Source organism: Falco peregrinus, chromosome 11 (assembly GCF_023634155.1).
Source record: "Falco peregrinus isolate bFalPer1 chromosome 11, bFalPer1.pri, whole genome shotgun sequence".
Lineage (NCBI taxonomy): Eukaryota > Metazoa > Chordata > Aves > Falconiformes > Falconidae > Falco > Falco peregrinus.
Window position 1 is genome coordinate 32003975 of NC_073731.1, and position 15166 is coordinate 32019140.

Consider the following 15166-nt stretch of genomic DNA (forward strand, 5'->3'; position numbering starts at 1 on the left):
AGCCGGCAGGGAGCAGAGCCAGGACAGCTGACCCGAGCTATCCACAGGGATGTTCCATACCATAGAGCATCAGGCTCAGTGTGTATGTATTTATACATATCCATATATATATATACGAAAACTGGGGAGAGCTGGCCGTGGGTGACCAATTGTTACTCGGGGACTGGCTGGGTATCAGTCAAAGGCTGGTGAGCAACTGTACTGTGCATCATCACTTGGTTGGTTGGTTGGTTTTGTTTTCCCTTTGGGTTTTATTCATCTTTCTCCTTTTCGTTACAGTTGTTGTTCTTGTTATTTTTATTATATTTTACTTCATTTCAATTATTAAATTTTTCTTATCTCAGCCCATGGGGTTTACCTTTTTCTGATTCTCCTCCCCATCCCACTGGGTTGGGGGGGATGAGTCAACAGCTGTGCGGTGCTTAGTTGCTGGGTAGGGTTAATCCACCACAGAGGACAATGCACCTAGCGCTTTATCCTGCATTATTCACCTTTGTGGATCAAAAATGAAAACTAAAAGTTGGAAGGGCCTACAGTTTTCCTGCTCTTAATTAAACTGCTCTCCTTATCTTATGTCTGAGTGAGCTACAAAGGGATGCACATGGAGAGAAAAGCCCTCATAGTGCGATGCTGTTTTTCCAGTTTGATTTTATTAGATTCATAGTGCATGACAGAAAGGAGCTCACTGTAAACAGCTGATTGGGTTTTAAAGCAGTGGATAATCAGCTGCGCAAATTACCATTTGCTGTCTTCAGGACTTAGGTGCTCTGGGAACAGAAGCCCACCAGCGACTGCCTGGGGTATTATACTCCTGCTTAGCTTCTCCAGCAATGAGATTCTCTGTGGTGTTGTATGGGGCAGAGCTATGGACCTTGAAAAAAGCAAATCACTTGTAGTGATAAAGATGACATGTCTCAGAGGGATTGCTGATGTTAGCAGAAGACACAAACTCAGAAGTAACGACACCAGAAGCAATCTGCGATTAAAAAGCAGCTGCAGGCTGCCATTAGAAAACTGGAAATGTTGCCAAGTAGGAGGTACCTGTATACCACATTTCAGAAAAAAAGGGAAGAAAAAGTTCTTTCTCTGTAAAACCTCTTTAGCCAGGCACAGTAAAAACATATTCATAGAATCATAGCAACATTTAACTTGGAAAAAAACCCTTAAGATCATCCACCCAGTCAGCCAGGGCTCCTGATGAGTGATGGGAAGGGGATCAGTGAGCACTTCCACCAGCTCCCCCTGTACCTTTGGGTGGATCCCATCCGACCGCACAGACTCGTGTGTGTGCCTAAGTGGTGTATCAGGTCATTGACCATTTCCCCTTGTATTGTGGGGGCTTCATTCTGCTCCTTGCCCCTGTCTTCCAGTTCAGGGGGCTGGGTACCTGGAAAACAACTGGTCTTACTATTCAAGAACGAGGCAAGTTTTTAATCCATACAGTATTAAAAACAAAAACATGAAATATGACTTCAATGTATTTAGGCTTGTGACTATGCAGAAACCCATGTCAGACCTCAAAGCAATAGCTGGAAAGAAGGCAGAGAAAAGCATTTACCACCTTCATCTACATCTAATCTTTTCAGGAATATCTTAAGTAGCATTTTACTCCAGACTGTAATAGCCTCTTACAAAACTAAAATGAAAAGCATTATGTTCATAAAAATATTTCAACTGTTTATTACAATATTTTTAAAATGCTTTTAGATTCCTCAATTTATTTTTTCCACTTGTCCGTGATGTACCATTTAGTTAGACTGCAACAGGACTTGTGGTGTGATCTCTGCCTTGGTGCTAATCCTCTGCTGGTGCAAACTGAACACAGGTTTACTAGCATCAAATTCTAAATATGCAAGCAAGGCCTTTATACTCATTTTTTATTTTACAGACCAAAAACTTTTGCGGAAGGTTACTCCGAATTAGGAGAGGAGCATCTACAATAGTAGGAAATACAGTATAGAAATACAGCAGAGCAACTATAAGTTGTGGAAATACAGACTACCCCCAGTGGGAGTTCTGAGGTCCATATTCTCTATAGTCTACTGGACAGCACTTAATGTGAAACATTTGGGACTTCCTCAGGACACTGAAATATTTAGTTTTCTCTTTTCTTTGTTGTCCTTTCTTTCAGCATACGGATTCAAAATAGGAATATGAGGGAGAGAAGAAAAAAAGTAGTTTATATTAGTTTTCCCCTTCTCCTTTTCAAGGAAACAGATACAAAAAAGCATCAGCAACTAGCTAACATTTGAATTATGTCAGAGCTGGTTTGAGCCTGATTGTACTACATTGGCAGTCAGTAGCTTAAAGAAATCTTTTTTTGTTTGTTTTTAAATTATTTTATTTTTTCCTTCTCTGGTTTATTCTTTCACATTTATGTTATTTCGTGGTAAACACATACAAAAATAAAATAGTTCTTTCTATATTTACTTGCTAGTTGAAGTCATTATGCCTATAAAGAGCAAACACAACATGTAACTTCAGAGGAAACCTTGGGAATTAGAGATTAGAAGATTGAAGCTACAAAGATACTCAAAGAAATTATTAAGGAAGCAGTATGTTAGGCATCTAAAACATCGTGCGTTATATATAGAGATGGATTTGTCAAGAACAATTTGTACCAATCCAGCTCAAATTCATTCTCTGACAGGGCTACGGAAAATGGAAAAAGAAATAGCTGTGCTATTTCTTGACTCCAATGCCCTTTTTAAGGCAGCAGGGGAAAAAAAAAAAAATAAAAAAAAAATTACATAATCAAACTAGCTAAACCCACTATAGCCAATGATTTTTCAACCTTTCCTCACTCATGGATGAATAATTATTTTGCAGAAAAGGTATGAGCACCCTGTAAACTTTACATATGTAAAGTTACTTACTTGTACTGCCTGTTCCAAACTCTGTAGATGCAATGGGCGCTGTCCCTCCCCAGGACCCCACAGAATGCAGCTGCATGATGACGTTAGAGTTGCCTGCACAGCCACCAGTGCAAGTCTGAGTATCAAATCATGTGGTTATTTCAACTTAGGAATGTGTTCTAGGCTTGCTCTTGTTCAAAACTTCCATTAATAACCTGGATGGCAAAATAAAGAGACTGTGCAGGTCACCAAGACCTTTGCAAGCGCTTGGACCACTGTTTCAGAATTCTAAATGATCCTGGTAGCAAAGTAGCCTGAAATCAATAAAAAAAGATATTAAAAAAAAAAAGAAAGTTATGCCACACAGGAGGATAGGGAGAAAATTGAATAAAAATAACAAAGTGAGGAATAACAACTTAGTCAGCTGTACCACCCAAAAAAAGAATACAGTATTTAGAGTGGGCTGCAAACTGAATACTGGCCCATAATGTGACGCTGTTCCAAAAGAAGGATTTTAAAAACATTAACCTGAAACAACACTAAGAGAAGCATCGTCATTGTGTCCACTTCTATTTTTTCCATTCCACCTCTATATAGCTGTCCTTCTCCCATCTATTTTCTAACAGTTTTGACACAGCAAAGAACCACTCTTCCTTCTTTAGAACTTGGCACAGAATTTGGGTAAAAATTAGTCATTCTCACCAGTAAATTATAGGCTGAATTCTGCACCAACTTTTTGTTTCAGTTTTACAGTGCTTTGGAACCACATTATCAGTAACAAAATTAATACTGTGCTTAAATTTTCATTTACCCACCTCCGACTTTGGAAGCCAGACCTGTGGAAGCCCAGGGTAAAGGGTTCATGCTCGGACAAAATTTTTTTCATTATGTCAACACACCTCATCCCAAATCAACACTGCACGTTGACATCAACAGTTGTAGGTGAGCATTGCTGGTGGTAATTAAATCACTGCTTTAATGAAAACAAGCTTGTTCTGTGCTGACTTCTCAGGTGCTTTTTGCTGTCTCCACAGCTGGGTTTGTGTACAGCTTAGTGATTATATTCCCAGCCAAGCTGATATTACTAAAAAATAAACCATGAAAGAGGCAAAACAAATAATTATTCTGTGGTACTTCAAACACGGTGCATGTATATTCTCTGTCAGAAAACAATACAAAGGAAGAGTGACTTCTCGCTAGTGTTTGATTTAAATTAGATGGTTACATCGCAGGCTGGCTTTCACAGACAGACCGTTTTCTCCAGGGTTGTACTATGACAAGAGAAATTTCCTGCTTCTTAGGTCAATTTACAGGAGTAGCTGCTGGGACAAAGAGAAATGAGAGATGCAAAGAGAACGGCTGAGGCCTCTCTCTTTTCACCCCCCACCTTTCTTCTCCATGCGCTGGTGTTTGATGGAGCATCAGATTAGAAATACTGTCTATCTGTATCTTTTTATACTTGTTCAGGTTGTCACCGTTAAAAAGTGAGGCTTCAACGCAATTGTTAAACCTTGGATAAAGCTCAGATGTAAATATTTCAAGCTGTAAATTTATATGTCATTGTCAGATCTGCTGTATATATAAATCACCCACCAATGTCATGGAAGAAGCAGAACCGTCATCTTTTTCACACTCATGTTAAAGATTTCCTGCATGTTCCTGTAAGACAGATCGAGGGACACATGATGGCTACAGGACTAGTTTCTGCACTTCCCTACAGAAATGAAATCAAATCGATTTCTACAACCAAAGAACCACCCTTTATTTGAATTATGGTATATACCCATAAACTTATTTTCACTTGGCCACCTGCCATATCCTTATTTACCCTTGCATTTATCTTGATCAGAACTTTACCGTACTTTCATCCAAAGACCTTTAAAAAGAGTGCCTTTTTCCTTTCCAGAAAATGTTTTATAAATACTATCTTTCTTAACAACAATTATGAATTAAAATATCTCGGTAACATGCACAGCAGGATATCTGTATGTGTTTGCCAATTCTTTGGTGTTGATAATGCAGTAGTTGAACAAATAAGAGGACATAATCAGGAGGTCGGCAAGATATCACCACGATCAGAGTGTTTGACAGCATATACACCACATGCTGTCCAAAATGCAGTCTGTGTTAAACCAAAAGCTACAAAAGTGCAACTGGTTTCTACTGTGACTGCCAAAAGATAAGAGACTGCTGTGTTTACAACCCAGTGTGCTCAAATAGTCCAGGTACAGATTTAACTGTTGTTAAACTGAAGAGAAATGGGATTGCGCAAATTGCAAATTAAGGTCACGTTGATATTTTTCAATCATTAACAAAAAAATACAAGAAAAAATCCGAACACCTCTGCAATGCATATGGATGCTTGTAATACTGTGTATGATTTTGTTATCAATGGTGCATTGACTACCAAAAACGTAGCTTTCTTTGCATTTAAAGGAGTAACAACTACAACATTATAAATCAAATAGCTTCAGTATCACATCACATACCTTCACCACACCACACAGATTTCTAGAAAATTGCATACTAAACAAAGTCACCACTGAAATTTGCCTAAGAACTATATGCACAGACAGTACACTTCTTTTTTTCAAGGACTCAGAGCAACAGAACTAGCAAACATCGCTAGCTGACAGATAAGGATACTTTCCTTTTTTCCCGCCAATTTAAGATATATTTATTCTCCTGAAACTAATTCCCGCCCTTAATTTGCCCATTCTCTTGACACCGCTACTTTCAACTGAAGTAGGTTCCAGGCCACTTTAACGCTGTTGAACCAACCGCAGTGTGCAAGAACTGTGTTGATTTAACATTGGCCTCATCTCAAATGTTCTGTGCAGACTAAGGATTTTCTAAGAAACAAACAATACTTGAAATTATTTAAATATATAACTCTTAGCTAATAAAAACTTCTGATAAAATGCACGACATTTATGCTGATTTGGTGATTCTAATAACAAAAGACATATTTTGTGGCAACAGTAAAATTAGACCTAGGAAAAGGGATTCTTCCTTTGTTTAGCAACAGAACCAATAAATATAGTTTGGTCTTGCAAGATGTAACTCCAAAATATACACATACATTGACTTTGGCTCAGCCGATATCTTTGCTTCTGAAATAAACCTAAAAATTTCCAAGATAAAATTAAAATTTAAGATTACATAAATAAGATTTTTCATTACAAGCCTCATTTCAAACCTATAAGGAAGGATATTCTTAACATCAAAACACTATGTTTTGGTTTGGTGTTTTTTTTAAACTTTATCAATATTATTTATCAAATTGACCCAGAATTAATTGAGAAATTATTGCAATTTTTCTGGAAATTCATTTTCAGTCAAGTTACTACTCAGGAAAAGTGTGTCCTTATTACTCGGTGGCAACACAATTGCAAACAGAGCCATTTTATCCAAAAAATGAGAACAGATTTAGTGTAATGTCAAAGGAAAAGACTTTTTGAAGAAAGAAAAGGTTCCCTTTCCTTTTTTAGGTCTATTTAAATATGTGTTTAGTTTTCAGAGAAATAATTTCCTTTCTGTGGCAAAAGTTCAATAGCCAGTTTAATTTCACTTTTTCCACTACGAACACCGCTGCTGCTTAATTTATTAAGCAGACAATTTCTAGAGAGTATACACACTCGGGGAATGCAGAGAAAGGTAATCTAGTCATTTATTCAGATAAACATCCACATATTTATCCTTCCTGCACAAAATAAATCAGACCTAACCCCCAGAGAAATCCATTTTGTAATCTCCATCTCCATTTTACATTAGCACTGTTTTCTTAAAGGGTATCTTCAAAGATATTGCTGTTTGGTTTCTGTGCCCCACAGCAGCGGCACTCCTCCTCCCTGGAGCAGCAGGTAGGGTTGGGATAAACGTCCTTTGATAGCAATGCTGGATCTAGGTCCTCTGCGATATGGGTGAGTCTTCACCCAATAAGCAGATGGTCCAGCTACTCTGCAGCTAGAGGTGTAGTAACTCTTAACAGAAGGAAACCACTGCCTCTCTGGAATGAGGGACAGAGGTTGGCTTTGTTGACCACGTCCTTGTACAAGCCCCCATAAGCCTTGTGCTCAGAACAAAACAAAGTGTAAAGGCTCATGCACCCATATGTGAGAAATCGATGCTCCTCACCTTCTCACCTCTGCATTTTTATGGCAGCTGCTTTAAACCCTCAGTGAGCCAATAGGTCAAAGGAATATCAGTCACTTCCACACCTGCTCTTATTATTAATAAATCCCAGAATTACAGAGCGCAGATGTGAATATGGTTCAAATCAAAGCAGCATAAATGATAATACATACAAAGTGTATAAATAGAAATATATACAAATGATAAATGCACAAAGTAGTCTGAGTTTATTTATCCATTTAAAAATAAGTATTTTTTTTCATAACAGTGCACTACTGAAGTATTTAAATTTGTCCAACCATACAACCATTTTGTTTCAGATGACTGCAATAAGCATGGTTATATTCAATGAGAGCAAAGACATATTTAGCTCAGCATGACCAACAGTGAAGGCAAAAGGAACTGCATGAGGATAGGGCAAACATGCAGTCACTTAGCCCAGAACAGTCTTCTGTGTCCAGCACTGATAGCTTATTTAGTAATCCTCAAGGGTTTGTTGGTTTTGGGTTTTTTTTTTTCCCTTGGCCTGTCTAGTAGGATTTTCATTTACTCATGGGATTTTTTTCTGTTTATTTTTTTATCACCCAAAAATCCTGTGGCAAGGAGTTCCACAATGCAATTACATGTTGCGTGAAGACCCAACCATACATTAAGTGAAGCCCATTGTTTCTTGTACAAGGACAATCAAAAAATTATTTGCTGTGTATCCCCTTTGATCCCCTCATAACTCCTTGAAGCTTTCATTCCCCGACACTTGTCTCTACACTCCCTTCCCAACTAATTTTTTTTTCCCTATGGAAGATGTTTTTCATCCTTCCAGTAATTATTGACATTCTTTTTGACCTTTTTATGATTCTGTGAGGTCAAATATGAGATGGAAGAGTCAGAACCAGGCACTATTCAAGATGCAGCTGAACCATGGATTTGAATAGTGGCCTAATAATGATCTCTGGATTGCCCTCTGTTCCTTTTCTAGCAATTCCAAACATCAATTCACTTTTTTTGACTGAAACAAGATCGTAAAGTCAATGCTGTCATTTAGGACAACATCAATATCTTGTTCTTGAGCAGTAACAGTTTGTTCAACGCCCATCATTTTATTTAAGACATTTTTGCCCCCAGGGTGCATCATCTAGATTGAATTTCATCTGCCATTTTATCTCCCAGTTACCAAGATCAATCTGCCTCTGCTAGAAATGCTGAAGTAACCCTTATCTCATTCTGCTCCATAGACTGTCCCCACTGGCAAGGATAGATTCCCTGTCTGGCACCAATTTTATCTCCCTGAACCACCAAGTCATATGATGGGAGCAACAGCAAACCATGGGAGATAAGGCTAGCCTGAAGATCTCAGTCCATAAAGGTGAGCAGCGATGCGGTGTCTGATGCATTAAAACTATCAAGTGGTCCTACTGCTAAAGCTGAGGGTGATTGGGAATTATATCAAGGTAGCTCGAAACAGCGTGTTTTCTATTCTATGGAAAGATTTTTATCCTATCTAGGTTAAAAGCAAGTCTTGAAATATTGTCAAATCCATTCTGCAGGATGGAAACCATAGTTCTTCAGCAGCTGTTCTGATGTACAATTAACAGTACATACACACATCCATATACACAAAGATGCAACTACCACAGCTGGGAGGTGGGGTGGGATTTTTTGTTGTTGGTTTTTTCCTTTTAAAAGATGTGAGGAGCAGCAGTTTACTGTCTACTCCGTTTTTTTGCCAGCAGTGTTGAACTTCTATTTTTCTTTACTCCCATGTTAATCCAATTTAGTATCCTGAAAGTAATGGTTACTTCGTATTAGCACTATTGTATCAAGATACAATAATGAAAGCGGCTCACTGATTTTCTCACAAAGGTTTTGTTCTCACACTTATTTTTACCATATCCTAGCAGTATCGGTCAAGCGTGTTAGAGACAATTGCAGTCAGAATACTTCAAAAAAGTGAACTGAATACTGTTTCTTGATTCCTCTGATCTGCAGCCTTGAGCAAATTATTGTAACAGCCCTGGATAATGTTTTCAATAGGAAATTTTTATTTTAGATATTGTAAGACTCGTTCAATGCAGAAGCCCCTGATCAAAGAGCACTTTATAAATATAAGAGCTTTAATTTTGGATTGATTTCTTTCTCACAAAACCTTATTCTAATTGGTGGAACTGCACCACTGCAAAGGCAGATAGGTTTCTTCTAGAGTATTTTTTATTATTTGTTCTCAGCTGATAATAATAAGTCTAGATATATCATTCACCAAAGATTTTTAAAGCTCCTCCCTCTCCCTGCTCCTAAAAATCACATCCACAAGCAATACTAGATAGTGTTTACTATTAATACAATTAACTGAGGGGAAAACTAACGCTTGGGCTCTATTTCTAAGAGGTTTCCTCTTTCAAGTTTCCATCCTAAAACTCCTACTCCTTTTCTTCAGTGAACAAGTCACTCCTAATTACATTTATCTTACTATTCCACATACACACTTCCAAGGAAAGCCTTATTTGAGAAGCATCGCACCACTCAAGTACCCATTTGGCTGCTTGGAGAGGTATGTGGGGAACTTGTGATAGCTCCTGTCCACCGTTCAAACCCAGCAGAAGAGTCTCCAACTGCAGAATGAAATTCACATGCAGTAAATCCTCTAAAACAATGTAGACACGCAACCTGAGGAACTGCTTCCAATCATCAAATCCCATCCCCACTGCATATGCACTGCACCCTTAAATATGTTAACCGTCACTGTACATTAGGACACAATGAGCATCTCCCACATTTAATTTCTACTTGAGCAAGAATTTGTTTCTTTAGACAAATCAGTGAGTGTAGCCTTCATAAGTATGTCTAGCTCAGGTGATAATGAAATGGACACGGCCAGGAATCCCTTTTTTAAAATGCATTTTTAAATACTGGGATTTTTTGCTGTTGCTTTTCAAACTGCAGCTGAGGAAAGTTGTTGACAGTACAAGTCACCTTCTAGCTGTCCCATGTGAGTGCAGAAACAGTCAGAGAGGAAAACTATTTTCTGCAGTGCATCGTGCTGAGCTAAATCTGTCCCTGCTAATGTCAACAATAAACTCAGTGACTTTAAAAGGCAGCAGAGTCATAGCTAGAGTGCTTTTTACTTATGATCTAGAAGAGGACCATCTAGTTTTCCTTTGATTGCTCAGTCCACTACCTCATTCCTGCATTTGCCACCTCTTCTTCTGAAGTCAGAAATGTGTTCCATCTCCCACAGCTTCCAGGAGAATTTCTCCCCAGTGCAACAGCCTGCAAAACTAACACCTACTAACCTGGGGGTTGTTTGGCACATTGTTTAAAACAGACAGAAGAAAACCTCGAGCAAAATGAGCATTAATCAGAACATATGTTGAACTACTCACTGTAAATAATGTAGCTAGAAAGGCTGTTAATTTTGTTACCAGGAAACAGAATACATTAGATGCATTCCTCACAAAACCAGAGACATCCATGTCGCAGCCAGTTACCCACCCTGCTCACCTCCCTCAGCAGGCAAACCCTGTATTCCAAGACTCAAGGCAGCCACGCACAAACCTTCCCTCTGCAAATACGTGTGCAAAAGCAATTAATACTTCCTTTTCATGCCCCATCCAGGCCTTAGCACACCTTTTCAGGGATGATTCTATGCTCTCCTGCAAGTCCATTTTCAAATACCACTGCAACAGCTCCGCACAAACTTTCTAAGGCCTGTTTCAGAGATACTAAAGCAACTACACACTCTTTACCTCTCATCATGTTGTTAAGGTGTTATACTTCTCATTTTAAACATGTTCTATACCCAGGTGAGTTTTTCTGTCTGCACAGATTTGGAAGGATGCTCCCTCCCCTTTGAGGAACAAAAGCAGAGGGGAAGAGCATGGAAATGTTAACAGTACTGATACCTAAATTCAGATATCAGAAGGATATTTATCAGCCATTTAAATGAATACCACTCATCACATCGAATCCTTCTTTACTTCACACTTAACCATTTTCTTCGAGCCACAATAGTAGCCAGAGAAATAGAAGTGAGGCACACCTGTCTGGAAAAGCTCCATCAGTGCTGCCCACAGCTTGCCCCTTCAAGCAGTCTGGGAACACACTTGTTCCCAGGGCTGGGTAAAACATATCCTATGTGTTTTTTGCAACTTCTCATCCAAAGATTTAGCATTCAGCGGGCTGTGTGCAGTTTTTCATCCAAGCCTTAAGGTAACTTTTCTGCTTCCCAACTGAATGGTGACAACCACTGGGGGGAAAAAAATAATAAAGTGAATAACTAAAAGCAGAACATGAATAGCAAATGCTCCAGGACATGCATGAATGCAGGTATTCACATTCTGTTGCTGACATTTGCTAATCAGTGTATGAAAACAAAGAAAGCACGTTCATATCAATAGCTGCAGACAGAAAGGAAATGGAATAAGGTTAATGGTGCTAAGCAACAATCCAGAATGCAAATGAATATTCAAAGACACATGTTTTGCACTGTTAGTATTTTACTTACAGACATCCTTTTTCCAATGCTACCCAGCTATGGGGAAAGGAAACTTGGCTACAAGTTCAGTACGTCTGTAAATAGTCTGGTTCATTCATGGAGTTGCATGCTATTTGATGTTGAGTTTAGAATGGCATTTTGAATATTTTACATCAAGTCTGCAGTCTACCTAATTTTATATAAAGACAGTTAATCTAATGTGCATGTACTTGGGCAACAGATGAAATTTCAGAATGCAAGTATTCGGCAATGACTAGGTTTTTGTGTAATTTATGAGTGGACTTTGGACCCTATTCTGATGCACTGAAGGGTAAATCATTCCTACAGGTAGACCCTGATCACAGATTCTACCTTTCTGGTGTTACAGTTGCTAATCAAAAGTGTAAATTAACAGCTCCTTCCCTAAAGCCTGATTTCAGTTTTTCTCAGTTAATCTTTATCTGGCTAAAGTCTAGTTAACCCTGATGAATTAAGCAATCTTTACAAAATCAAGTTCACTAGCCGGTAAGCAAAGCAAATTGTCTATGTAGTTATAAGACTTGTCAACATGACTATTACACAGAAATACGAGTGTATACATTTCTGCTCCTATGAATATTATTTCAGCTGGTGGATGAATGGAAGTCATTTCTCATAGGGAAAATTGAAAGGATAGTAAAGGAGAGCTGTGGGCTAAACCCTGAACATCTCTCCTCATATTTAAGCTATAAATAGTCCCAACAATAGAGTAGAACTCTTGGAAAGGGTAATAAATTGGCGCTAGCTGTTACAGGGCAAGCCTGTACATTCACATTCAGGGATGGTACGCTTGCAGACACAGTGATCTAAAAACATGTCATGTGCTAAGTGACAGACCATATGCTTTGCCCAGAATAGGAACTTTGGCTTGCACAAAGGACTTGAATTAATGCATCAAGTAGGTGACAAGCTTTTAAACTGATGTATACATCAAGCTTCTCATAACCAAGCTGTCATCCTCAATTATGTTTTGTGAAAAAGTCCCCCAGACAAACATAACTTTGCTTATTAAGCCCAGCATACTGGCTACAGCTTGCTGCAGAAGATTGCCTCTATTTTTTTGAATGTATTTCCATAAAACATGCAAAAAAGTAATTTGGATCAGTGTTACTGGCAATACCTGTAAAAAGCTTGAGATAAATTCTTAATAGTATATATGAAACCTTGCAGAAACCAAGCAACTGTGTATATCAGGACAGCTTTCCTAGCATCAGGGTTGAAGTGAACTGTTTACCAGAGATTCAAATACTGATTAAGAGATCATTTTACAAGGTAGGGAAATATTTACTTGCTTACACTCTTCAGGCCACAGCAATCAGCAAGCTGAGAATAAAACAAGACATAGCTGAAGACACTCTGAAAAGCTTCATGAAAGAGAATGAATGGTGCAGATCACACTGTAAGGTAGAGCTGACAAATGTGGGGAAGGACCTCTTTTACCAGAGGTAGTACATGCCTTCTGAGAAGTCCCATGGTAGTAATACCAATTTTTAAAAAAAGGAGAAAAAGAAGAGGGGGGAAAAAAAAGGGGGGTGGGGGGGGGGAGGAAATCTATGATTAACACGAATTATCTAGAAATGAATGTACTATTCAGGACATAAGTGCTCCTCTGAATGACAGCCACCAGCTCACAGCATCATACATAACAAGTACAGCAAAGATCCTGGTGCTAGTCAGGAAAAACTGTGTTAAGTGGTATTTGCAAGAAAACCAGAAACAATTTGAGAGTACTGTCTAGCTAACACAAAAAAGGTGTTAAAAGTGCTGGTTCTTCAGCTCAACCAGATTTACTGTCTCATAGTAAAAAAGATTACCTTCGCAGACTGGACAAAGCATTGCTGGGTGATTTTTTTCTGTCCTAATGCATGCACAGAAAGCAATCTTTCTATCAAAATGAAAGTGTGCTAAGAAAAGGCCATTATGTGGCAGAGTGCTCTCATTTTCCAGGTGAATACTTGGAGACTGATGATGTGCTGGTGTGAAATGTCACCCTTACATTTTGAGGTTTTGCACTGCAAGAAAATGCAATTGTTGCCTTTAGTTAGTTAACAAACACCTCTTGTGCAAAAGCAGATGTGCAGGATACACATGTTCAGAGCATCCCAAGAACTGAGATCAGCACTGAAGGCAGATCACTAAAATTTAGGATATTTTCAGGTTGTGTTTTTTCCCCTTTTTATTTTAGTAGCCTTATGGAAAAAAAAAAAAAAAAAAAAAAAAGACAAACCAAATTTAATTAAACTCTTCCAAGAGCTTGATTATCTATTTTTAATAAGAGCACACTCACCTGTTAGATTGTACATGAGAATTCACTGTACTTACTGAAGGGGGAAAGAAAAAAAAAAGATAACGTCCCTATTGTCTGCCTGGATCTGCAATCCCAAGGTCATTTTTCAAGTACATAATTAGAACAACTATTTCCTCCCCTGCAAAATAGGGGTTTGATCAAAACAGAAATAATAAACTGCTGTCAGCTTTCAGATGGTATTAGCAGAGATTTTGTCTTAAAGATTTTAAGGAGCTTAGCAATTAGGCTCCATTATCATGATGATTAGAGCTTTGAATTGTTATAATATCTTATGTCTGTACAAATCACATATTAATAAAAATGACAATTTATGGCTATCTTTGCCATCTAAATGAAATACTACAAACTTCCAGCTACGAAAGACAACTCTTACAAGGTACAGCAATGAGATTCTTCTGAGTCAAAGATGGAATTTCCTAACCTACCTAAAGCATCTGGTGTCCCCAGTCTTGATAGCTATGAATAGGCATTACCAAGCCTTACCTTAACCCTCCCCAAACACAAATCAGTCAGACTTTCCTCTTTAGCAAACTCAGACAAGATGAAGGCAACACCCCTCGGCACACCACCAGGGCTGTGTCACTTAGTGCCTTGATACATCTTCTGGGGACCTGGTTTGGCCCTGCTTTCAAGGTTATGTTTACCTAAGCGACACACCGTGTAGTCTGAATTATGAATATAAAGATGAACTGCAGCAGCTTCAGTCTTACCATGCAGCAACACATTTTGCCACATAAGCAACAACTTTGAAGTACCTTAAGGAAGATTAAGATGCTCATCAGATCATCTGATTACACAGAAAAATCCTAACATCTGTGCGGCATGGTGAGTTATGTATGAGAAAGCAGCTTTCAACAAAAATAGTGCTATACTCCTGGTGTATTAATAGCCATATTTACAGTGAGCGCACACTAAAACAAGCATTAAGTTACTTTTGTATAATGACACAAAGGGCTGGACTCCTCTAACTGATTTAGTCTTAAGGCAACTCCTTTCTGCCAAGCAGACGGCCTCCCCGGTACCTCCCCAGCCCTGTGAACACACATGCCTGCTGTGGCTGGGGACAACACTGCAGTCCGGCTCGGCCAGCTCTGGCTTCCTCATCAGGATGAAAAAACTGCTGCAAACACCAGTGCAGGTGCAGGGGCGAGGCAGCGTGAAGAGGATGCAAAGTCTCCCCAGGCTTCTTGACAGAATCCACCTGCCACACACAGCCCAGATCAGGGGCTCATTGTAGCATCCCAGCACCTTCGAGTAACTGTGCATGGTGCTTGAGACAAGCACAAAGCCAGCTGGAGCAGACTCCAACTCAAGTAGATTTTCTTATGGTTAAAGAGCTTCTGCTGAGACGGAGCCAACACT

At 38.9% G+C, this 15166-nt stretch overlaps 1 long non-coding RNA gene across 1 annotated transcript in view; it reads right to left on the reverse strand.

Annotated features, from left to right (window-relative positions):
* LOC114011108 (uncharacterized) overlaps positions 1 to 15166 on the reverse strand; it is a 171326-nt gene that overhangs the window by 20990 nt on the left and 135170 nt on the right. Inside the window, exons 9-12 of the long non-coding RNA XR_003552865.2 lie at positions 4449 to 4514; positions 3671 to 3939; positions 2877 to 3169; positions 1249 to 1387 (exon numbers count right to left, since the gene is read on the reverse strand). This is a non-coding gene — a long non-coding RNA (uncharacterized LOC114011108). The remainder of the gene's footprint in view (positions 1 to 1248; positions 1388 to 2876; positions 3170 to 3670; positions 3940 to 4448; positions 4515 to 15166) is intronic.